This window comes from Triturus cristatus, chromosome 1_2 (assembly GCF_964204655.1).
Source record: "Triturus cristatus chromosome 1_2, aTriCri1.1, whole genome shotgun sequence".
Classification (NCBI taxonomy): Eukaryota; Metazoa; Chordata; class Amphibia; order Caudata; family Salamandridae; genus Triturus; species Triturus cristatus.
The window spans coordinates 272,104,567-272,131,939 of NC_140580.1; the positions used below are offsets into that span (position 1 = coordinate 272,104,567).

Genomic DNA, 27,373 nt, shown 5'->3' on the forward strand with positions numbered 1-27,373 from the left:
GAATGTCATGGCCTATGGCGGGTGGGTCGTCACAGCTTATTTAAAATAGGCATGGCATCAAACAAATGAGTCTTAACCATCATGCATTTATGCTATTGGTGACTGCCATTGTATGCTCAGAGGTAAATTTCTATATGTAATGAAGGTCCTGGTTTTACCAATGTTTATACTGCCCTTTAAAGAACCCAAATGAATTTAAGAAAATGCATCATGCATCTAAGAAGCCAATGTATACTGCACCATTAATCTAAGAGGCCAAAGTTGAAGTAATACCCAGAAGAAAAATTGCTACAAACAAATAAGTAGCAAGAGGAGAAGAGAAGAGGAATATAATAATGTCACTGATTGAACTCCACAGTCAGTAGACATCTGTCTTACAACACTCTAAGCCACTACTTAGTATTTTGCTTGTGCCAATGGATAGAGACCACCAATACCCCCCACCATATTCCTCTGCAGCTCTGTATAAAGACTTAGCAATGTCGGGGACAGGATTGACAGGATTGACCCCTGATGCACCAAGGACAACCTGGGTAGAGCAATAAATTGGGAAGGTTTTAATTGAAAAATGTGCTACTCTTTTCATCATCTGTGAAGGTCTACTAGGTTTGAGGAGAAAAACCATACTAGAGCTTAAAAAATGTAAATTTAAAACCTCCCCAGTTCTCAACCCAATTTTCTTCACCTCATCCCTCTGGAGTTTTCTCCTGTTTGATATATGAACTGCACACTCCCTATTGACCTTCTGAAACGTCTTCAGTATTCATCTGATTGACTCTAATCTGGTCCCCAACTAGTTTCACAGAATTTCTCAATACACTATTCCAAATCCCTGCTAACCTCATGCGCCCCACTCACCTCACTCCTTAGTGCTTCTGTCAGTATTTCTTATAACTGGTTAAACCATATTTTTTTCTCCCTTTCAGCTACATTTCTATGTTTAAAATGTATGATTTGTTCGACAACGTATCTCTTGTTTATTCTGATAAGCACTCTAATTCCTCAGGTGAGCAGTGCATTATGTATACATGAAGAGTAAATAGATAACATGAATATATTTCAAATGGGCGAAGGCTAGTCAGTTAGCTTCGGGGGCTGTGAATCTCAAATTTCCTTAATAAAAAAGCAGTAGGCTGCCGGGTGGAGGGCTGAGATGAACAAGGTTCAGGATGGATTGTTTCCATGAAGAACTTGGTCAGTACTGATTTTCATTAGGGGGCCTCTGTCTCGAGTGGTACAGTGGGTGAAAAACAATGGGTTGGAATGCTACTCGAGTGATAGCCACTGGTCAGACTATTTGCAAGCATTCATATTGTCTTCTTTTGGGGGTTTGATTGCCAGTAGTATGTCTGGAAACTTGAGACTGGTGCAGCTTGCCAAGTCTTCTATCACCAACATTTTTAAATCCCAAAAAGTAGTACATTTTCACCTATTCAAGGAGTTCTGCCAATGCAGATAAACTACTTTTTTAGTAATCCAGTCACTATATATGTTTAAGATCATGATCCAAAAAATAAACAAGTTAAAACCTCTTAGTGTGATGAGAACAGTAACTAAACCTGACACAGACAGCAGACCAGACTCGGGCCCGAGATCCAACTACCAAACCAAGAATGCATTTGAAGGGTGTCACTCCCCAAACACCCAGCTGAAACTACACCCCTGCCCATCCCAACTGGGCCTGGTAGTTCTCGATAGGAACTCATGACCATGATCACCTAAAACACAACAGTCTGGAGTCCTTTCCCTGGGGTCACTTTAAATGTATTTTTACTGCATGCTCGCTTCTTCGTCTCTGCTACAAAAAGCCTTGATGGTAGTGTTGTCAAATGGGGGCATATGGGCAGGGCACCATGTTTTAAGTCCTCGACTTTTACAGCCACATGTACTAAGCCCAAGTCACAAATAGAGAAAGGTGTGCAAGCCTTTATTTAATAGGGTGAGGTGAGCTGGACCCAATCCATTGGTCTGGTTTGGCTTTAAGAGTCCATGCATGACTGAGCCATAAAAACCTATGGCAAAAATATTGTGCTACAAACTGCATGTAAGAATATGGTACCAATATCTTCAGAATTCAAAAAAGTGTATTTTTATTTAACATGTGGGAGTGTTTCACCTTAGTACATCACATATCACTATGAAAAGTGATAATTTTTAGAAACATTCATGGCTTGCCTCCCAACAACATTGCCATTAGTGAACCAAGTGTCAAGTCAGTACTTATGTAAACATTCCATCGAGCAGCATTATAGTCTATTAAACCAAACTGTATTTGGACAAAATATTGAGCTGTAAGTATCGGGATACAGAAATATTGGGGAAAAAATATTGTGATGCAGAAATATTGTTGTCGCAAATATCTTCTTTTTAGCTCAATAATATTGTTGTTAAGAATATCGTTGTTAATATAATTTTCAATAATATTGTTATAAATCATTTTTTAATAATCTCAATTTGTTTTAGTTCATATATTAATTGTATATGCTATTATTGTATGTATAATTGTTAGTAATGTTAAGTGCTTTATAATTTTTTATGTAATTGCTAACAGTAATTTATAGTGTTGCAGCAGGTTGCTAGATTTGTAGGGGTATAGGGTGGGACATTAATTAAGTAATAATTGATTAACAACTAATGATTGCCTGTTAAATAATTAGTTAATTGATTATCAATTATATAAAACTATGTTACACTTATTTATTTTAGTTATAATTATAATTTAAGTGTGGACTACTTGGTTGACGTCCAATGCTTTCCCTACTGTTGCACAGACTGTAGTGGGAATAGTAAACATTACCCCTCTGAAGTCCAATGCTTTCCCTACTGTTGCTAAGCCTAGAGTGGGAATAGTAAATGTAATCCCTCTGAAGTCCAACACTTTCCCTACTGTTGCACTGACTAAAGGTCGATTAGTAAATCTTACCTATAAGTCCTATACTTTACATACTGCTGCCCTGTTTGGAGTGGGAACAGTACAGGTAACTCCTCTGCATAAGCTGGAGTGGAAATAGTATATCTATCATTCCCAGTCTTCAATGATCTTTTATCACATTTTTGTAAATGTCTCTTTTTGGATTTTATAGTTTTTTATATTTTATTAATTTGGTAATTTATTTAATGTTTTGGAGTTGATTTGGCAATTATTTTTTTGATTCAGATCTACACACACACACACACACACACATATATATATATATATATATATATATATATATATATTCACTGAAAAAAACATAGGTTTCAGGCACGTTATAGTTAGAAATTAGCATTTAAAAACCTTAGAAATTCACTGAAAAAACCTATAGGTTTTAGGGAAAGTTATAGTTAGTTGGACTTTTCACTCGTACAAAACTAGAGAAATTCCCCCGTTATAGTTAGTTCAGCTAACTATAACTCGCGCCCCCGCAATGCACTGCTGATGACATCACATATTACATCACTCATGACATGGTCAGTGACATCACTGATGACATCACTGATGAAATCTCAAATGACATCACTGTTTTTTAAATGCTAATTTCTAACTATAACGTGCCTGAAACCTATGGTTTTTTCAGTGAATTTCAAAGGTTTTTTAAATGCTAATTTCCAACTATAACGTGCCTGAAACTTATGGGTTTTTTAAGTGAATTTCAAAGGTTTTTTAAATGCTAGTTTCTAACTATGCCTACAGAGTTAGGACATGTGAAGAAAGAAGAAAAAACGCACAGAAAGAAGCAAAAGAAATGCAGAAAGAAGCAACAGAAGTTTACAAAGACGAAGAAAAGTGCAGGAAGAAGCAAGACGTGCAGAAAGAACCAACAGAGGAGCAGAAAGAGGCCTTGTTGCAAAAATCATCCTGTGCCCACAACTTTTTCAGATGGGTACTGGTGGTAACTGACTCTGACTAACCAGGCCTAGAGCCAGTGCTATGCTAAAAGACACTTAAAATACAGCGAAAACACCTACATACACTAGGAAACACTATGCGTTGGGGTACCCCTGTGATTAGCATGACCTCCTCTGTGAGGCCCTAGTACATAATAGGGCAGGGGGATTAAAACTAGGTGCAGGAATATGCTACTTTAACTAGTAGTCGTGTTTGCAGAGTGGTGGAGAAAGGGGGCTGGGCGTCCAACCAATGCTCAGGAATTCCGCTGCCTAAGACTTACAGGAGGTACCAGGAGTGATTCTTGGCCCCCAAACTCCCTCAGGACTAGATTGGACTGTATCCCCCATCGCGTAGTCTGCCACGAGGCACGTTTGCAGAGTGGTAGAGAAAGGGGGCCATGGCCTCCAAAGACGTGTTAGCAATCCCACTGTGTGGGACTTACTGGAGGTAACAAGAGGGGCAGTTAGCCCCAAAGAACATCCCTGGGGGCCAACTTCCCAAACTAATTCCTCAAGTCAGTCCCACACAGCAGCACTGGTAAGTACTCGTACCAGACCACGCCCACTTTGCCCACCACTCTACAAACGCGCTCCCTCGCACGCTCTTGGATGGGGATTGAAGTCCCCTTCACTGCTGGGGGTCCTTTAGGGGCCAACTAGCCTACCTTTTACCTCCAGTAAGCCCCACGCAGTGGGATTGGTGAGAGGTAGACAAAGGCCATGCCCCTTTCTCCACCACTCTGCAAACGCACCCCCTGGTGCGTTGTAAGTTGGGGGATTAAGTCCCCTTGAATCCTGAGGGTCCCTGGGGCCCAACTAGCCCACCAGCTTCCTCTAGTAAGCGCCACGGAGCTGCATTGCAGAGAGGTGTAAAAAGAGGTGTGGCCTGGCCCACCTCTCTGCAACGCAGTGTAGTGGCGCTTACTAGAGGTACCTGGTGGGGTGGTTGGCCCCCCCCAGGGGCCCTCAGGATTGAAGGGGACTTAAATCCCCAACTTAAAACGCGCCACAGTGCGCGTTTGCAGAGTGTTGCTGAGAGGGGGCGGGGCCTCCGGCACGATCGTTTTTTTTTTTTTTTTAAGAAGGGGGGCTGTGTGGCCCCCCCTTCCTTTCCTATTTTTGGGCCCTGGGGACCCCATCCCCCAGGGCCTGACCCCTAGTATATTTTAAAAATGGAAGGGGGCCGCGTGGCCCCGCTCCCGAGGCCATATTCGGCCCCGGGGACCTGAATCCCCCAGGGCATGGCCAGCGTTTTTTTTTTAATATATATTTGGAGGGGGGCTGCGTGGCCCTCCTCCTGGGCCACTTCCGGCCTGGGGACCCCATCCCTCCTGCCCATCTACATTCCCTGGCCCACCCAATCTGTACTTTTCATCTGACGCATAAGCTTTCCTCAAGCCATCCAACAGTAACACCTCTACAAGGCATTGAGTGTTGGCACTTCTCCCTGTCTTCAGCTTTCTAGATGTACACAGTGCTTTCAGTTCTTGGAACAAAAGTTCACTGCAACTATTAGGCAGAGAGCCACTGGCATCTTATTTAGTAGACATACTAAGTGAGGTGTGGTGTTGCACCTACCTAACCTAGTAGGTAAACACTCTTAGGTTAGCGAAAGGGTGTGCTAGACCCTTGACTTACCCAACCCCAAGTTCAGTAGAACTTACTATTCTAAGCTTGTATTTATATGTGCCTAGTACTAGTGGTTTTTCAGTTAATCAATGCAAAGATGTATCTGGTAAAACAATGCAGGCTTGAATCCCAACCGCTGCACACCAATGTGAGAGGCTGGCCTGGTATATGATGTCCACTAATGTAAGTGGGCACCTTGCACCAGTCCAGATAACCCTTATTGTGATTTAAGAGGTCTCAGACACCCTTAGAAAGCTATCCAAGTGGTCTTGAAGGAGTGTAAAGCAGCTTGTTTTACCATACAAAATATGTATTTATTATAAAACACTATCTGGTATGTTACAGTATCTCCTACACGGAGATAGACACAAAGCACACTATACTTAAGCAAAGAACTCACCGTAAATAGCACTAATACACAGTGGGACCCAGGAGGGGACTAAACCATATACTAAGAAAGTGGTATAAGAACCACGACTCGAGTCAGGATTTGTTGCAGCCGTTTTTGAGATGGTCATCGTGCGGTCACGCGATATCCCTCTATATAGTATATGGCTGCTTCACTGACAACCCGGTAGAATAGACCCCGTAGGCTGCAGAGGTGTACTGCTCATGCAGGGGCACCCTCTCACTTAGAACCAAGCACCCTGCCCTCAGTATTTGTAAAGGCCTGCTATAGGGGTTACTTATAGGTTTTAAGTGCAGTGACCCTTAGATATAGTACACCTATATGTTTACTAAGTGGTGCATGCACCAACTTACACAGGCTGCAATCGCAGGCCTGTAGTTCCATTTGAATAGTCTCTCATGGGTGGCATAATGCATGCTTCAGCCCATAGGGGACCTCTGTGGTCCCTATGGCCTGGGTACATGGGTGTCATACACTAGGGACTGACAAGGGTACCCCAGTATCCAATCTGGGATGTACCTAGGTACTGAAAACAACAGTTTAGGGAAAAAGCAGATAGACTGGGGTCCTGAGTAGCAGGATCCCAGTCAGACTAATCGAAAACAGCATCACATCAAGCAAAAAAGTGTGGGTAACCATAAGAAGCAGATCTTATTTTCCTACACACATGCACAGATTTCTCATGCACAAATATAGCAGACATGATCACATGCAGAGATATATCATGCTTAAGGATGGCAGCCACGTTCAAGTGCACAGATATGTCATGCAGAAGGATGTCCATGAAAGATATCTCACACACAAGTGCAGCCTGCTAATTTACTCTCATATTGACCACTACGCTACGAAGAGGTTGTGTATATAAAGATGTGGGGTAGTGTTCAGGAAAATTGAACATTTCCTAATGAAAACTGAACCTACTTGTAATGCAGTAGTACTTACAGAAGATGGGCAGCAATAATGATCTGCATCGCTGTGTGTCCTGATTATGCCTGGCCCCTCCTAAGCGAAGCTCTTTACTACATGAAGCACATATGCGTACCACATACGTGCTGGGCCAAACTGAGATTCCTGACGCTGACAGGTGGTGTTTGTAACTCCTCCATATGCACTGTACCAAACCATGATTCCTGACGCGGACAGGTGGCACTTTTAATTCCCCCACATCACATTCCAAACAACACCATATCTGCACAGACTAGTCGAAAACAGAATCACATCAAGCAAAAAAGTGTGGGTAACCATAAGAAGCAGATCTTATTTTCCTACACACATGCACAGATTTCTCATGCACAAATATTGCAGACATGATCACATGCAGAGATATATCATGCTCAGGAATATGTCTGTGAATTGATGGGTGTTTGAGCAAGTATGTTTGATGGTTAGCTTATGTGCCTGTGTGGATTAAAGGTCACTTTATGTATGCAGTATATGCAGAGCCACTGGAATTATGCAATTCTGTGTCTAGCTCCAATAGATCAAAAGTTACTAAAACATTGTGACGTTTGTGCACGCATTGGAAGGCATACGTTAACTGGTCATCTTTCAGTTTCTTATTTCTGCTTTTGATTGTTAAACTGGTACCAATGGGGTGAAATCTTTGCCCAGACAGTATTGCCATGAGTAAAAGTTACAAATTAGTAAAGTAATACTAACAAAAAAGTGCTGCATTATGCCGCATAATTTGTCTTTTCTTGCTATGCAATTTAGTCAACCCTGCCGCATTACTTGGTGCTCTCCTGACACATAATGCTAGTGCCCCTGGGTATACATGTATGCCAGTGGGGTGGGTATGGATTTGTGTACAACTGAATGGGTCTTGTGCATGTGTGTGTCCAGACAGACTTATAGGTGAATGGATGTGTGATAGTGCTGCATTTGGTGCCGGTTACCTTGTGCACACGATGAGGTTTAAAAAGGGTATGTACATCTATCTACCTGCTGGGCAACAGGGTGCAAGAAATCTCTGTGATGGGGACACACTGTTACCGAATCTCATCAAGATTCGTGACACTACACAGTTACTGGATCTTATGTGCAGATACGAGTCATATCCCAATAAGTTAAGATTCTACAATGACAAACATGATGCCTTTAATATGATACTATGATTTGGCCACTGCTGGCTGCACGAGAAGCCTGTGACAGAAAAAATAGCATTGAGCCTTCTCAGAATGATGTGCAATATGTTGATGGCAGGTAGGCTTTAGTTCTAAGGTCACACATCCAACTGTGACTTCAGCAATTGTGTTTAATCTGTCCCTCGATTTATAAGAACAGTTATTATTTACAACACTTTAGAATGACACAACATGAAGCGCTATAAAAACTAATCTTTGGGACGCTAATGACCTGTCCGTAAAGTTGGGTTTTTTCAGGAGTTTTTTTATATAGCGCAAACTTGACCCGAAGGTGGCAGAGAGCTTTACGTGAACACCAGTTGCGTTACAGAGGGACACTTTTATTTTGTTAGCCACGGGGAGATTAAGTGATTTGCCCAGAATCACTGGATGTTGAGCATCCCTGCCGGGACTTGAACCCGGTTCCGCAGCTTTAAGGTCACCCGCTCTAGCCGTTAGGCCACATACTCTCAACCTGCCTGCTCTGCTGTTCTCTGAGTAGATATGATGCCAACCGAAGCACTGGTGCCGTGACCCACTGCCACAATGCAGAGACAGATTGGTGACAGTCCGAACCTAAGACAAGTAGATGGTGCAGTGCTGGGGATTTTGTCAAGCCGACTTGAATCTGGTGAAAGTGAACTAAGCTGGAATTCATTAGTACCTCACTGTGCCAGATAAATTCACTGGAATGCAGATCCTATGTCTGATACTTCTCGTAAACACCCAAAGGATTCCAATAGAGGAAAACCGATGCTGCAGTGGGGAAACTTAATTTAAGAGCCACTTTCAGTTGCTGAAGCACTGTGTCCGAAGTGTCCAAGCACACACATAAGGTCTGAGAGGGCCATGAAGGTACAACAGTGTGTGTCGATCAAATCACTGTGGTCATCATCCCAGGTGGCTAGTGCATTAAGTGGGATACAAAAAGTGGGGAGTCTTTATAAGGGATATTGGCAAAGCGTAACTAGGAATCCTTTCCAAGAGGCATGAACTACATAATTAAGGGTGAGGAAAAATAAAAACCTGCGCTTTACAAAGCATGACACCTGGTCAGTATTTGGGTGCCTTTCGCAGAGTTGTATGTTATAGTATCCAGACATATAACACAACAATAGACACACGCCTAAAAAGCAAGCCAGTCCTGTTGGCTTTGTCAATGTTTTTTTAGCAGCACAAGATAAATGGGTGACAACAATGGTTTTGATGTAAATAATTTGAATTGAAAATTTTCTGTGGAAGAGGAGGTGGTCTTCAGAGTATCTCAATCATTTCTGTTTCCCTTCACACAACTTCCTTCTGCCGTGTCCTAGTCTGTTACACACTTACTCACTTTTTCTTCCCACATCTTTCAGAAATCATTCACATATCTCACATGTCATCATTTTCCTATTGGCACTGTCTTGTCACTTTCATCTTCTGCACACACTTGTGTTGATCTCCTCATTTGACCATCCCCCACACACACAACCCATCAACTCAGGTTTTAAACACTCCATTTACTTTCTTTTGACGCTGTCAGTATTTTGAGTTGTGCACCTCCTTCACACATTTTGCCAATCACAGTTACAAGTGGCACATATGTGACTATCATTTCTGTGCGCTCTGAAAAGAAGCCAAGGATTTAATGTGCATCAAGTCTGAACACCTTTATGATTCACTGACAGACACTGAGAAATTCACATTACCTTCAGACTCATTCTCTTACTTCATCTCACACACTTGCCCCCTCATGATCCCTCGTCGGCAATCCGATTGTACTCAGACACCTAGAAGTGACTAGGGGTGGGCGGAATTTGCGAAATTCACTTTCGCAAACTATCGCGAAAATGTTAAAAATCTCCGCAAACACACGGAAATATCACGAAGACGCAGAAGTTTTTCCCCGCCCGTTCGCGGTATTTTCTGCGTGATCGCGGCTCGCCAACTTACCCATGCGGTTGCTCACGGGCGCGAGATCTCAATCATCTCATACTCTCGCGGTGCATGATTGCGAGAAGAAAGACGTGATCGCGCGACGAATGACGTGATCGCGTGACAAATGACGTTAATGCGGGCGCGAACTGTCGCGAGACAGCGCAAATGGCTACCAACAATCCAACATCTCGTGGAGAACGCGACTGGATCGGGAAAACTTGTCGGCGAACGCGGGGATTCAGGTAAGGCGATCGCGCGCACGCGAGAATGCATTTTTTTACAGCGCGAGCAAGAAAAAAATTGCCGGTAAGATGCGGATTGCAGGAAATTTTGACATTTTTGCGCTCTCCGCGGAACGCGAAAATGTCAAATTATCGCAGTTTCCGCGAGCGGAACGGAATTTTAGCCCAGGCCTAGAAGTGACTCGGTTTATGTGAAAGGGACATATTTTACATGAAAATCTACAAAAAACACCGCATATGGAAAGACCAAATACTTTTAGGGAATGTAAGATGAAGTTAAAATGAAATGCAAACAGAGAATGCATCATCAGGAGCGTAGCATGGTCAGTAAGACCGAGGGGGCTGTGAGCTTCAGATTTCCCAAAAATCACTCGAGCACATACAGGCACATGCATCAAGCAAAATACCGGTCGCAAACGGGCAGATTCTCAGAATCTGACCCTTTGCTCCCGGTATTTTTGCATTTGGGATGCATCATCCCAAATGCAAAAATCGCTATTTCAGGAATCTCAAAATTGGGATTCCTTAAATAGCGATTGCATTTAAGGAATCCCTAATTGAGATTCCTTAAATGCAATGCATTACAGTTTAAAAAATAGCGATTTCGCTATTAGCGTGAGCAAATTACCATGAGGCTGGACCTCATGGTAATTTGCGAAAACTTAGAAAAATGCACTTATTTGCATTTTTCTAAGTTTCATGTTGCCCACACACATGCCCTTAGAGCATGTGTGTATGCAACATTTGTGCAGAGTGAACATACATGGGTGCAATAGGGTGTCATTTTGACACCCTTGCACCATCGAAATTGCGGGAGCAATTTGCGAGTACCTACTGGTACTCGCAAATTGCTCCCGCAATCTCTAATTCATTCCTATGGGCCTGGAGGCCCATAGGAATGAATGGGAAGACATTCCTTAATTGCGACTCGCAATTTGCTAGTCGCAATTAAGGAATTTGTGGGAATCGCTATTTCTTTAGCGATTCCTACATGCATAGGGTTTTGCTATTCCTTAATTGCGATTCCTTAATAATCGCTATTAAGGAATCGCAAAACCCTATGATGATGCATGTGCCTGATAATGTTTAAATACATTAAACGACAAGCAGGGCGCATGAGCAAGGCTGAACGGGCAGTGGAAAGGTAGAGGAATGCAGTTTGGTAGAGGTAAAAAGTGAGAGAAAACACAGAAATGTTGTAAAATAACAAACATTTTTGAACACCTTCACAACAGAGAGGGATAGAATGTGTGCATTTTTGTCTGTAAGTAAGTACAAATCCGACAGACACCTCACCAAACCTGACTGAAATCACCTATACCCAACGGTTTACAACAAAATACATTTATTAGGGGGATGTAGCACCCCAAACAACACCCCCCCAAAGCTATGCCCTTGTGCGTCATTGTTATGGTTTGTCCGTAAAGCACATGAATGTGTGACCCAATAGTGACCCATTTCAATGACAGTTTTGAATTACTGCTGCATTTGAGATCCTGCAGGGCCCTCTGCCATGCCTGCTCATCATACACATCTTCTTAGGCCACTAGGATAAATCCTGGCTTCCATTCTGGAAAAAATCGTGTGATCCTTGACAAATATGTTATTTTACCGAGCCTCATTTTTCATCATCATCACATATGAGACTACTTTAAAATGCGTGAGCTCAGGAAATGTGGTGCACAAAAACCTTCTGTTTGATTCGAACAACTATAGTTTGTCTCCATTTATAATAAGAATCTAGGCAACATACTGGTTACACATGAGAAATGATTTGCCTCTGATTTCACAAGTGGCGCTGCTGTAGGGTTGGGGAGCATGAACTCAAAATGTATGTTGATTTCACAAGTGGTGTTGCTGTAGGGGCAGGAGGGCATGAATTTCTCAAAATTCATGTTTTTAAATTTTCACTTTAATAAATACATCTCAATGCAGTGATTTAATTTGAAGTACCAAGGCGAAACACTTCTGTATGTTAAAGAAATACACATTTTCAAAATGTGAAGCTACTTTATCATATTTTTGTATGGTGTTTGTTGCATGATGTACTTGGCAACTATTTTCTAGGCTGATCCAACTGTATTTGTCAGGCCTAGCTCCAACCAGGTAAATATTCGGGTTGCTGTTCCACCTCTTACGCCCCCCTGAAGCTATATCCCTGTCTACCAGCTCCCACACAGTGCTACTACTGAGACAACTCCCTGACCATTTACTCTTACTTTCCAAAGAGATCCCTTTTATGAAAAAGCCAGCAGCCTGGTGAACTGGGATGAAAATCCATCCTATTTTATATTCTGAATGAACTACTACCAGGTCAAAGGCCATTTTAGTACCAAGCAGTGTAATAACAGATAGAATTCCTTCCTTCCTAAAATGATGTACAGTTTCTAGCAAGAAATGTTGTTGGCCGCTAAGCACATAAAAGGGATAAATCAGTTTTGATAATTATTTATCAAATTGATTATCTATGAGAATATCATTTTGGGAAACGTTTTGACATACATTCGATTATCTGCTCTTAGTAGCATTATTGGCTGATAGGGCAGCAGTGATCTTAAGGCTTAACTGGTTGGAGAAATTATTAATTACATCTGTAAGGAAAGACGGTGGCATCTAACTACCTTCTAATCGGTGATAAATAACATTGTGAGATGGTGGGCTATCCATCGTTGATAGTCTTAAACATTTAGGGAGGAAATCCATTCTCAATAGTTGCTCTGTTGTTGGTAAGCTAAGAAGATGCTACCTTAATTTCCTCATCTAAGAAAGGTGTACATATTACCCATGCACTCTTTTATTCAAAAGCAGTATCCAATTCAGCCAAATGTATGTTCTGTCCATCCAAAAATACTGTGACATCTTCCTTGAAAGATTTTTATAATGGTATAAAATACCTTCCCTGTTTAATCTGATCTCCGATTTAGACCCCTTTGAATCAACTTTGGATCAGCCTTTTCTTTGCATCCATGCAAGGAATTGTTCTGTTTTCACTCCTTATTTATTCAACTGCTGACCAATGTGCTGCAATTCATCAGACTCGGGATGTAAATATTCATATTTTTGGGCTTTCTGTGCAGCTTCCTGTTTTCTGAAGGTATGGTGCCAGATTATCATAAACAACATATTGTTTTAATGGAATATTGTCTCCTGAACGTTGTTCAGAAAAATATTGCTCCATTGGAGTTAATAACAGTAAATAATATGTAAGACACAATTTTATGTCATACAATATTTTTTAGCAATATTTTGACATGTAGCTTTTCTGAAGTCTCTGGGGAATTTATGACTGCAATTCCTCCTTTTTTGAACTCCAATGTTGTTGACTCTGGCTGAGTCTGTTTTTTTAACTCTGTGACTGAGAGACCAATACTTTCTCCATATGAGAGTGGCCCATACAGCATCCCAAGCATTACTTATTTGTGTAGTGCCAGCATTATCCTTACATTTTTTAATAAGTCATCACGTCTTAATTACAAATTCCACACTTTAAAGAAGAATGGGAGAATTACATTTCTGCTGGTCTCTTTACCGTTGCATGCTGGTGGGCCCTCTGTCACAGCAGTCACTGCCCAATAGTTTGAGAAACGTATATGCTCAGTTACAGCACTTCCATAAGATATCTCTTGATATCTAGAAATACTCTATAAACAAAGCTAATGTGTACATTTTAAAACAACATGTGTACTTGGTACAGTAGATAAAATGTACGTCATACATGAACCAATATTTGATTTTTTGGGCGGTTGATGGTTCTTCATATGTGCAGTTTATTTTACAGGTACATAGTGCCTCATTACAAGGTTCTTTTTTATTCCAAAGGGGGCTACAATATTATATACTACCTCCATCCAAATTGTGAGGTTCTCAAAGACCATGGGTCGGTTTTGTTTCACCTGGAGATTTTGAATGAGTCTGAAGAATTACCAGTGGAAGCAGTCCCTTAATTACTGATTCTGCCAGTAATTCCTCATTTCTAAGGGGACCCTCTGGGTACAATTTATAGTCCTCTATAACTATCCCCTAAAGGTACCATTACCACTGGCAACAGTGACTCTTGGGGACTATAGTCACTAGGAGTATTAGTGGGACACATATAATGAGACCTTGAGTGTTAGTTGTATCCATTCCCAGTAAAGAGTGTTCATAATTGATATTTCCTCAAACAACTAATCTGCCCTTTAGAGGGGATTCCTGGTGGAAGAGCTCCTAAGCAGCTAGGTGCAATCATGACAGCATCACTGACACACTTACAAATTAAAGGATTACCTTAGATTTACTATCACAATTCAATAATGAGCAGTTGAAATGGGAAACAGCTTTTACATCGCAGCTCGAACCATTTGCTACCTTAATGAATTAGTATGAACACCAAATGCATCTTTACAACGCATTCCTTTATGACTTGCCTTAAAGATATCGTTGTTGGACTGATCTTGGACTTTAAGTCCAACACTTTCTCTACTGTTGTGCAGACTGTAGTTGGAATAGTAAATTATACTATTCCAAAGTCCAACACTATCTCTACTGTTGCGCAGACTGTAGTTGGAATAGTAAATTATACTATTCCAAAGTCCAACACTTTCCCTAAGGCAAGTTGATGTAATGACTTGCATGGTAAAGGAATGCGTAGTAAAGACGCATTTGTGATTTGGACGGTGTTGTTAAGGCAGGTGTGGTATATGCTCTATTGGTTACGACATACAACCGTTGAAGATGAATAATAGGTAGTTTGAAGCCAGTTATAATTTAGGGCTCATTTATTGCACTTTATAGATGTGTTCCTAATAGGAACATTTCAAATCGTATAACCATAACATCATTATATTTCCTAGGATTAATCATGCTGTTTGTATTCAGTCTAAGCAGCTTCTAAATACCTGTCATTTTCAAATGGCTATCCGTTCTATAATGACTACAGTGAAGCATGATTTTTTTCATGTATGGCACAACCAGTTTCTGGGTAATGATCCTTGTTTTATCCTCTTTTTCTGCATTACTCCTGTGCCCTGCATCCGACCATCTCACATCGTGATGAATTCTACTACCCACTCGAATCTGTCCAACATCAACTTCCAACAGGTGCAACTCCACTCTTTTTGGGTGCACTTACACTGTACCATACCACATACTGCCTGCTGATTAGAGATCATACTCAATGAGGAAATAAATAGGAGAAAATATTCTAGGAATTGGTGGAGGAGCAGCATTCTTAGCTATGGTTACAATTGCCAACAAATCGAATCAACTATCTCAGAATACTTTCCGATTCGCCTAAAATTTCAATCAAGTCATCATCATCATAAAATCTTTATTCGCGTATACACAACAACCATGAGAGAGCAAAATACATAATTACAAAATCATATAAATAAAACAAGTATGCATGAAATAGACCATTGAAATGCAGTAAAAAAAGAATAAAAGACGGTGTGCCAGATACAGAAGTAAGATATTCATCCACTATGAGAGTGACTAGATGCCAGAATTGCACGTAGAAAACTCACCGCACTTTAAATAGAAAGTATTAAGACATACAAGGATAGTTTGGAAGTGGGGTCCCAATTTAAGAGTTTTAAATGGACACAGTCTGCCCAATAGATGGCTATCACATGTGAAGGTAATTAAACTATGCATATTATTTAAGAAATCGTGTTTCTGCTTTCATATTTTCTGTTAAATACTAGCAAAATGTGGTTTAGACTGATGACACGAGTACCCCAAATATTCATTATTTAATCTTAGCACTTTTACTTGTTAAGACATATCTGCTATCTGATTTTGGAATGTTGCTTTATCGGAGAGCTAATGTTCTAACTCAGCAATTCTAAAAAAGAATTAAGGTCTATATTCTTGCTTTTTCATTGCCACTTCCAAAATTATCATGCCTAATTTCTTGCACATCTGAAAGACTACACCCTAAAAATCGAGAGCATCTGGAAGATTGGTTCAGGTTGCCTGTTTGTTGCTGAGTTTGAGGGTTCTGAGATTCAATTCCATAATTAGCATATTCCTTCTTTTCCTCTTGTGCGTATGGTCAAAATGGATTCCAGCCTGCATCCTCTTATCTACTGATTCAGGCCATTATTATTATTAATAATACATAATAGAGATTGGTGACTAATATATCATTACATCAACTGTTCTTAAACTATACTTGTAAAACTGAACTTTAGGAATGGTTCCTCCTTTTTTAGAAACCTCCTACCCCTCGATATGCTTTTCCAGCCGGTTCAGAGAAATCGTAAATATGTTCGATAAAGGTTTAGTTAACCTAAGTTGGAGACTGTTCTCCTAATAAAAACATTAGAAAATTATCTGGATTTATTATATTCAATATAATTTATTCTCTTTCTATCCATTCTCAATGTTTCTTTTGGTTGAATGAGCTCTGCTCCAAAGAGATTGTCCTTGATTTGATTACTCTTACTGGAAGATTACAGGACAGGATTCTGTCTTGGTTTTGGTGAGCCAACCTCACTCTCTGTTCCCTCACTTGAGGCTCCTGCTTCATAATTAAAGGGAAGTCATCATGCTTTTTCATGTATTTACGTTGGAGTATGTAAGCCTTTCCGACTCTCAGTTTAATCTGCATCATCTGCCTTGAACATGGAAATGTTGGAATTCATTTACAAAGCTGCATGGTTTATTTTTTTAAAACAGTACTCAACCCCATACACTACCTTGCTAATGGCACCAATTGCAATCTGTTGAGGTCTGCTGTCATGGACACTTAACCTCTATTCACTGATCTTGATTTGTATTGCTTCCACCACTCCTAAGGACAATCTTGCACTCAAGGTCAAATGGGTGAATCTTCTCAATCTGCTGTGAAATCGAATTTAGTGGAGGGCAAAAACGTGGCATCCCCTCCTCCTTGATCATTGCCTTACAGCAGTCATCGTATTAACACAACAAGACCCTTCAAGGTAACTCTGGTTAATGTAAACAACAAAACCTATTCATAGATAGCGAAAATCCTTTCTACTTAGTACATACATATATACATAAATTTAACGGAGACTTTGCTGTATACTGTATTGTGAATTAGGCACCTGCACTTTAAAAGTGAAACCTATTTCATCCCCCTTACCTGTTCCATTTTCATCTCCCTTTCTCCTGCTTCTCCCACCTCTTTCCTTCCATCTCCTATCTCAGAGTACTTTTCTATTGTACTTGAACTTTTTGTGGAAGAACAAAAATATATATTGTAGAATGTGTTTTGAAATAAGGTTTTGGTTAATGAAAATTGATGAATTAAGGCTACTATGCTACAAAGATTTGAAATGTCAAAGTTACTTTACCGTTATTCATGATTAATGATAGAAGAACTGAGGTTACTTGGTGGTCTTGACTTGTAAAGGATCAATGTGATATCCGAGGTACTTTACTGTTATTTAAAAATAACGAAAGAGATAGAAACATAATAGGAAAATAATTTGAAGCAAGGAATGTGGTAAAAATAGATCTTGAAAAATCGATGTTAGAGATTCACCTTTGTTGTTTTAAAAATATTCCCTAAAAATATTTCGTGAAAAATTAGCTTGTGTAGAAAACCGAATTCCAGTCTTGAAATGCAAAAAGTAGAAAATGATCACATTGTCGATCAAATTAATGAATGATATTAGGTAAATGTCCCAGTTACATGTTGTATTTTTATGGCGGTGGGGGAGGTTTGCTCCTGTAAATTGACACTCTAGACTAAGGAACTCTATGATCCAACAATTGCTCCAAGCACACAGAATCTTTGAGGCTGAGGTCGCGGTTTCAGACGTCTTTTATTCCAACGTACTTATAGGTGCCCATATGCCAACACGTGTTTCGTCTATAGCTGTGTCAGTTACAGCAGACTTCATGAGGGCAATATATTTAAAACACAAACATTTTACTAGATCAGGAGGAGTAATCTCAGGTGTTTTCTAAAGTGACCGTCACCAGGGTCAGGCGACCTTGATAGTTCACCCGAAGTGTGTCATTAAAATTGTGGATAGGTTCCATTGCTTCAATAGGTGGCCTTTAGATTGATAACAGTGCAATTGTAAGTCTAGTGTGTCTAGACTTCTCCAAGCCCAACAGTATATGTATTTTGTGTAAAATGTAATTTGTGTAGTGCTGTTAATTTATATAAACCTTGAGAGGTGGGAAAGTTGTGGACTGGTACTCACTAAATCTGTTAACGTCAATACCATTCCAGTCCAAAGTCTAAAGTTTTTGCGTAAAATCAGAGTGTTCTGTAAAAATGTACATCTATTAGTAAGTATCATACTTATTGTTAAACCAATCTAATGGTCAGAGGGCTAATTCTTTACTTGTTATCCTTCATTCCATATCCCAAATCTGAGAAATCTAGAAATAAAATAGAATTCGAGTCAAAATACCTAGAGCTTTCAAAGTGGCTGATTTTATATTCAGTCATTACCACAAATATGTCGATTAAGCCCAATCTATACTTAAATGATAGCAAGACAAGTCGCAAAAAAAACGCATACCACTCGGTTAAATAAGAGCTACATGTTGTAATTATAATATCAAAACGTAAGCCCCTCGGGTTGCCAGGGGTAGGGTGTATACTTTTCTGTATGTCGTAAATACAACAATGTCTGTAAGGTCCAAATTATATTTGAGTAATAGCAAACAAGTAACATTAAACGCATGCCACTCGGTAAATTTGAGGAGGGTTGTAAGTTATAATATACAAGAGCGCAAGCCTCTCAGTAGTCATGGGGAAGTAGTATATTATTTATAATATATCCGCTCGAAACACCATAACTTTGCGCCCATGTCCCTCGAAAGCAAACGGCATCCGTAACAACCCATACTCCTAATTTAATACTCATTATTGATTCCAGTCGTGAAGCGTTGAAAACTCCGTCGTCCACCGACTACGCGGGGACGATTTGTGGCGTGGACGATAGGGGCCATTTTTAAATGTCTTAATTAGTCCCAAATAGACATCCCTCACGTCATAACATAGTATAGGCAAGAGGAACTGCGGCGGCCATCTTAGAGTGGCAAGATTCATATGCGGTCTGTCAGTCAGAACGCAGCGGCCATCTTAAAGTGTTCACACTTAATTAAAAGACAAGAGGAAACATCCCTCTATAGTATGATATCCAAAAGACCAGTGGTTGTGCGTAAATATGAGTATGTATAATAAAAGATACCGAGCTCGAACATTACAGGCAAGAGCTCGCCCACGTTATGAATTATAATCACTGTGATAAAATTCCTTGGCTGGCCTTCATAAAGAAAGAATTTTATCGACTAGGTCTTCCTGAATTATGGGACTCTCCCGAACAAGGCTGCCTTAGGCTCCCACGTAAACGCCTTGTGGGTATCTATAGGGAAAAAAGTTTTGTCTCCCTTGTTTCCGATCCTAATAAAGGTACTCTGACTGCTAGATTTCTGGATTTTAAGGACACCTACCAATTTGAAGGGTTCATGGACATCATCTTCTTCATCTTCCCCACTCTAGCTAGAAAACTGTTTATCCAATGGAGGCTCGGGACTCTATCCATCAAATTATTTACTCACAACTGGACAAAAAGGACGGATACAATCTGCCCAGGCTGCTGTACTCATGATGAGGAAGAATCCCATATCATGTTTTTCTGTCCTGCATATAATCGACCTAGAAAATTCTGGTTGGCTCCTTTATGCAGAAATTTGGGCTCAAGGAGTTATCTCTATTCGCTAAGAATACTGAAAACGAGCACAGCACCCCATATAGTCTTTGCAGTTGCTAAATTTTTAATGGCTACCTGGCAGCTAAGGTCAAAATACCTCAAAGACTGATCTTTTAAGTTACGAATTTTAACGTCTATTTGCAATCAGAAATTCTTTTTATATAATCATGGTTGTATGTATTTTATATGGTTTTATATTAATGTGGATGTATCTTGATGATATTGTTCTTGCATCTTTTATGGCCTAATTGGCCGAAATAAAGAATTTTGATTGATTGATAAAAGATACCAAACTCAACGATGTCCCTCAAGTCACAAGGGTCACCCAGAATAGGAACTGCAGGGGCAATCTTGAAATAACAAAAAAACATTTGTAGTCAATCAAATGAGACCTCAGCGGTCATCTTAGAGTGTACACGCTAGAGAAAAATAATATAATCAAGAAAAAATCCCTCCTACGTCTAATATAGAGAGATCAGTGGTTATGTGTGGATGCGTTCATAAGCTCTAAGTATCCGGTACCTCGCAATACCAGTTGGTGTCATATCACCTCATCCCACTAAATATACCAGTTGAACATACATCAGTTAGTCTATTTGGGACTACTTAAGGCATTTAAAAATGGCGCCTATCGTCCATGACAGAAATCGTCCTCGCGTACTCGGCGGACAACGGAGTTTTTAATGCTTCACGATTGGAACCAATTGTGAGTATTAAATTAGGAGTATGGGTTGTTACGGCCGCCGTTTGCTTTCGAGTGACATGAGTGCAAGGTTATGGTGTTTTCGAGTGAATATATTATAAATAATATACTACTTTCCCATGACTACCTGAGAGGCTTGCGCTCTTGTATATTATACCATACAACCCTCCTCAAATTTACAGAATGGCATGCGTTTACTGTTACTTGAATGCTATTACACGCCTGCCCCCAAGCAGGTGGTAAAAAATCTGGGGGTCTGGATGGATTCAGCCCTCAGTTTTTAAGTCCAAACAAAGAAAGTGGCAGGGACTTGTTTTGGTCTACTGCGGGGGCTTAAACCTCTTCTGGGTTTCTTTGATCCGTCTACCCAGCAAGTTATCGTCCAGGCTTCGAGTCTGTTGAGACTGGACGATGCCAGCTTGCTCTATTTGGGGTCAAACAAGGCCCAGGTTTTGCGACTGCAGAGGGTCCAAAATGCGTCTGCCAGAATTCTGTTTGGTCTTCCCAGAACTTGCTCCACAGCCAATGCCATCCACCGACTCCATTGGTTGCCGGTGGCACAGAGGATAGAGTTTAAGGCCCTCTGCTTGGCCTTTAAAAGTCTGATCCTCTCTTCCCCAGGTATTTTGGCCAACCTATTCTAGCCTTATGTACCTACCCGCCAACTTCGCTCTGCGGGACACCACCTGGTGGTTGTTCCCCGGGTGAGGAGGATGCGTGCGGGGTGCTCTTTTCACACCCTGGCAGCAAAACTTTGGAACTCCCTTCCCTTACAGATCCGCAGCCTGAACAACTACATGGCATTTTGGAAAGCAATTAAAACACATATTTTTCCCCTGTTGTAGGCCCTAGCTCTATCTGTGGCTCTTCTTCTCTGCTGTCAGCGCCGGGACGCCTCTTTGCTGTGGCAGCTGTGCGCTATACAAAACTATATAACATAACATATTACTCAAATATAAATTGGATCTTACAGACATTGTTGTATTTACGACATACAGAAAAGTATACACCTTACCCCTGGCAACCCGAGGGGCTTACGCTTTGATACTAAGATTACGACATATAGCTCTCATTTAACCGAGTAGTATGTATTTTTTTGCTACTTGTCTTGCTATCACTTAAGCTTAAGTGGAGACAACTGAAGACATAGCAACCACCAGTGGAATCCCCAAGCAGTCTTTTTTAGAGACAGGACGCACGACCAATCACCCACCGGAAGAACAAGGTGCCGTGAAATCAGGCAAACAAGGAGGGGACAAGGGCCCAAAAAAACAGGACGGCACGCGTCAAAACCCGAAGAGGAACTAGTTATGAATATTTCCAGTATAGAACTGACAACCCATGAAAAAGCCATCTTAAATAAAGGAATGTCCTATGTTACTACATATAATACTAACATACTGGAAACTGAAGTTTCACTCTTCAAGTTCATGCGTATATTGAGGTTACGCTGTTTTTTTTAACACGTAGTACATGACACCTCAATTGACACCTCCACATCCATGTCACAAAAAGTCTTCAAACCTAAAAGCACTTTCATATCTCCGGTTTCACATAAAGCACTTGACTTATTTGAGTTATTGATCAAAAAAGACCTAGCAGTCATACATCAGAAAGAGCACAAGCGGAAGAATTTGTCTAACAAGGAACTAATAACTTTACGTAACTTGGCCATGAATGATAACCTGACGTTCCAACCTGCTGATAAGGGTGGAGCGTTGGTGGTTATGAACACCACATATTATGAATGCAAAGTTGAACAGCATGTACGGGACACTGACACCTACATACTTCTGGAATCGGATCCCACGTCCGCCTTCCAGACCACTTTACTACAGATTTTGAATAAAGCAAAAGATCTTGGATTTATTGATGAAAACACCTACAGATTCCTGATATCTGATCATCCCAAAAGACCGCACATTTATATGTTCCCCAAAATGCACAAAGATCCTGTGGATCCCCCATTCCGCCCCATTGTGGCGGGATGCGGGTCCCTGCACGAACCAGTTGGGAAGTTTTTAGATTATCACTTACTACCTTTGGTTCAGAACTGGATCACATATGTCCAGGACACAACAGACTGTCTGAACAAATTGCAAAATGTTATTATTCCAGATGATGCAGAAATATGGTTAAGCACCATTGACGTATCGGCATTTTATACATCAATCCCACACGGAGAAGGAATTGAAGCAGTTGAGTGGCTTCTGTTAAAGCATGATTACGAAGAATCACTCAACATCTTTCTGTTGAAATTACTTCAATTTAGCCTTTACCATTGATATTTTTCTTGGAAACAGCATTTTTATTTACAAAAGACAGGTACCTCCATGGGTTTTACCGGGGCACCGACGTATGCGAACATCTTTATGGCCAAGTTCGAAGACACACACATTCTACACAACAATGCATGGTCAGATCACCTTATGTTGTACCTACGGTACATAGATGACATCTTAATACTATGGAAAGGGACACAGCAACAACTAGAAAATGCGCTAATCATGTTGAATAACTGTCATCCCCAAATTAAGTTCACTCATTCAATTAACTCTACTACCATCAACTATCTGGATATCTTGATTGAAAAAAAAGGCAACAGTTTGGCCACGAGGGTGTATAAAATATCTACGGACAGGAATAATGCTTTACATTATAATAGCTTTCACTCACCTACTCTCAAAAATCATCTGCCACTATCACAATTTATCAGGGTCAGACGGATTTGTTCCGATGACACTTAGGGTAGAGCAGACATTGAGGAATTATCACATTAATATTTAAAGAGAGGTTATAGACGTTGCCAAACAAAGAGCTGCTAACTTAGACCGAGCCCACTTATTGAGCAAATCTGTTAAACCTGTGGCTACCAGAGAAGTCTGTGTTCTAAAATATTCCACAGCTGCAACAGCGATAAAACGTTGCATTAAAAAATGCAGGGAAATTATTGAGCAGGAAGATGACTTCAAAGAAGTCTTCAAGGGTCCTCCAATTTTTGCTTATTCTAGATCAAAAAACCTCAAGGAGATGTTAAGCAAGAAAGTTGCAGCAAGCACCCATACAGTAACACAGGGTATGCGGAAATGCCACAACTGCGGTCACTGTGGCAATGTGATCGTAGGTGACAAATTCGCACACCCACATACAGGGAAACAAATTAAATTAAGACATACATCTGACTGCAATACGGGTATGGTCATATACGCCATTAAGTGTCCATGTGGGCTTGTATATGTTGGACGTACTACAAGGAAAGTTAAAATTAGACTAACTGAACACAAAAGCATGATTCGTACGGCCAATTTCAAGTCATGTTTAGCAGTACATTGGGCGGAGAAAAAACACACCATACCCCAGTTGCGTTTCACTATACTTGAGCAGGTGTCAGCTTTACCGCATGTTGATGCTGCCAGATATCCGGCACAAAGAGAAATGTTTTGGATTCGGTTTTTAAATACTGTGAGTCCTTGTGGGTTGAATGATAAAATTTAATTCACCTGTTTTTTATGAATATAACTTTATTGTTCAAATATGTACCTGTCTGTTCTCAGCAAAATGTATCCAAATACCATGTTATTCCCCTTTGTTTGTGTTCATTTTGTCATTGACCAATTATACAGAGTTCACTCTTGCTTGAAAGCACGCATAATGTTCAGTTTCAAATGCATGCATATGGGATCATAGAGGGCATTTTGACTCTTTATGCGCACATAATGCTCTCATTAGGACTCACTCGAGGCAACCTCTCTTTTCCCTTTTCTAAAATTGTTTTATCCATTGGTTGGGATCACCCTCACATTTTGAGCATCTCCGTCGTTCCGTTTTCACATGACATGTGACAAGTTACTTACGCACTGATTGCTTTCTACTGTAGGGCAGTTTTATTTGCAAATATTAGAGAAAAATTATACCCAGTACTTGCAGGGTTTTAGATTACCATTTAGCACATTAATTTCAGACACTTAAGTGTCACTATCCTTGTTTTCCATGCAGTCGACTATGGATTCTGTCTTCACTCTTGTATTTCCTGGTTACGATGACGATATTAGTAGTCTGTTGTTGATGTTTAGTGGTCTTTGACGTCACCCGCGGAAGTTTAAATACAGGCGAAGAGGCCCTTCGGGGCATAGCATGCGTGTGGGAGAGAGGAGCTTTTTATCAAAAGAAATTCAATTACCAAGGTAAGAGCAGGAAGGTTTATTTGCCCGTAGGACTATTGATAAGCCTCGAAGCTTTGTTTACCAGGTTTTTTTACCTTGCAATATAGCGTGTTTCTTTTGACGCATTAAATCCGTGGAAGTGAAGGGAGACTAGTGTTGTGTTGTGTACTTAACCTGTCCACCTTAGCAAATTGCTTCTCACCGCGCGTCCCTCCCCTCCTGCGCGCGGCAGCTACCAGCTGGAATGTTGACAGCTGAACGTTCTCAGGTTAACAGTTGAGACGGTTTGTTTGACATACAACGATTCACTATGCACTGAGCCTCCGGGTTGAGTGTGTCGTCCATTTGAGAATAAACTACTTATAAGCTTAACATTGAGTATTCATCTTTACAATTTGGCGACGAGTCATGGTTGGACGACGCACGGATGAACCCACAGGAGGGAGAAATTGAATTTGAAACACTTGAAGAAAGAATTGAAAAGTCTTTGAAGAAAAGAAATTGAGGAGCAATAGCAAGGAATATAAAGGAAGTACATTGGAAGAAAGTAAAGGGATGAAGTAAGTGCGGCGGATAATGTGTGAACATTAGTGGCACTTCGGAAATGAATGAATAAGAAGATGAAACGGAGGTGAATGGAAGAAAAGTGAAAAGAGGACTGTTGTGACGCAAAGAAAGTGAAGAATATAAAAGCAGCGTTACAAATAAGGAAATACAAGGTACTCTTTACCCGCATTACTAAGAGGAAAAAGTAAATTTACGGAAGGAGAGGAAGAGCGTTGTGGGTACAGAAGAACGCGCAAAAAAAAAAAAAAAGCTTTAAAGACTACGCTCTTAGCGAAGCAGAGGACGAAGGGAATAAGCCTAAAAGAAACTCTTGAAGATTAACGCAGCCTTCAACTCATCGGAGGTGAACTCTTACGACATTTATGAAGAGAAATGACAAGTTTGTTAGCATAATACGAAGAAAGGAATTCACCTCAGGAATCGGGCGCTGCTGTTAGAACGTGGTGACGTAGAAGGAGGAAGAGGAGTCACAGGAAGTAGAGTCTGCGTTCTAGTGTTTCAATCGCGCACCCACGCACAGGAAGTGTGCGTGCCACCATCTTTGTGGAAGTTTCATCGTAAAGAAGTGGCAGATTGAAGAATCGAGGAACGAGTCTTACGGAAGTATACCGGACTTTGATTGTTCAGGCGCAAAGGTGCGGATGTAGAAGAAAGGTGATAAAATCGACTAGGAGTTATAACGCATGGGCGCAAAAGAGCAGGTGAGAGTTGTTTAAGTCCGAGACTAACAAATTGAAACTGTGAGTGAAATAGGAGAACAGACTGTGGCGCCTCATAGCATTTGCATCTAAAGGAACTAAAAGAAATAACAATAAAGAGAATAATTGTGTGATATATAACGTAAGGCAAGAATTGAGCATGGCAACAGGGAATATATATAATTTACAGCCACCAGAAGCATTCTTAAAGGGTACTGGCGTACCAACTGTGAAGTGGGAACAATGGAAGGAATATTTCAGTAATTATATATCCACATTTGATAAAGAGGATGAACCACATAAACAGGAGGAAAAGAAAAAAATATTGTTACATTGTTTAGGTGCTGGTGGTCTAACAGTGTATAACAACATTACTAAGAAAATAAGAGTTGGAGGAGAGAGACATGTTTATGATGAGGCAATGGAGGACTTAGATGGTTATTATAAACCTACAGTATGTGTTGCGGTGCACAGGTATAAGTTCTACAGAAGGAAACAAGGGAAAGAAGAAAATATAGATGACTACGTTGCTGCACTAAAGAATTTGGCGCTCTTATGCAAGTTTGAAAACATGCATGATGACTTAATTAGGGATCAGATAGTGATGTGTGCTGCAAATTCTAACATACAGGACGCCTTATGGGCGAAAGGTGAAAAACCTCTCCAACAGGTTATTGAAATCGTAAAGAAAGCAGAATTGACTGGTCGTTGTGCTAAGGAAGTCATCAATGAGGGAAAAGGTAAAAATGAGGAAGCTAATGTGGTGGCAAAAATAAGTGGGTACAAGAAAAGTACTAAAAATAGAGTGAAGGACACAACCAAATTCAAAGGGAATGCTACTTCGTACGAGCAGTTGAAGTGTTACAGGTGCAGTAGCAGTAAGCATTTGGCTAATGACTGGAAATGCCCAGCGAGAAACAACAAATGTACCCAATGTGGGATCATTGGTCATTTTCAGAAAGCCTGCAAAAGGAAGATGAAAGAAAAAGTTAAATTTGTAGAAGATGAGGACGAGGAGGAATTTGAGCATTACTCTTCAGATGATTCGGAGTACAATTTATGTGTACTAAATGTAACTGAGGCAACGGCTAAAGAGGATGATGAGAAGAGTAAGAAAAAGAAACCCATGTGCTTGGAGGAAATTGGAGGTGTGAATATCGATATAGTAGCTGATTCTGGTTCACCATGCACAATAGTCAACCGTGATGTTTGGAGGGAGAAATTTAGAAGCAAGGTGGGGAGACAATTAGAAACACCTGACATATCACTTAAAACATTCACGGGAGAACCAATTGAACTTATGGGTTTCAAAGAACTTACATTTGCATTTAAAGAAAGGAAAACCAGCAGCAAGTTGTATGTTGCCATC

At 40.5% G+C, this 27,373-nt stretch overlaps 1 protein-coding gene across 7 annotated transcripts in view; it reads left to right on the forward strand.

Moving 5' to 3' along the window:
* Positions 1-27,373, forward strand: part of PIK3AP1 (phosphoinositide-3-kinase adaptor protein 1) — a 1,621,635-nt gene that overhangs the window by 472,417 nt on the left and 1,121,845 nt on the right. The window lies entirely within an intron of this gene.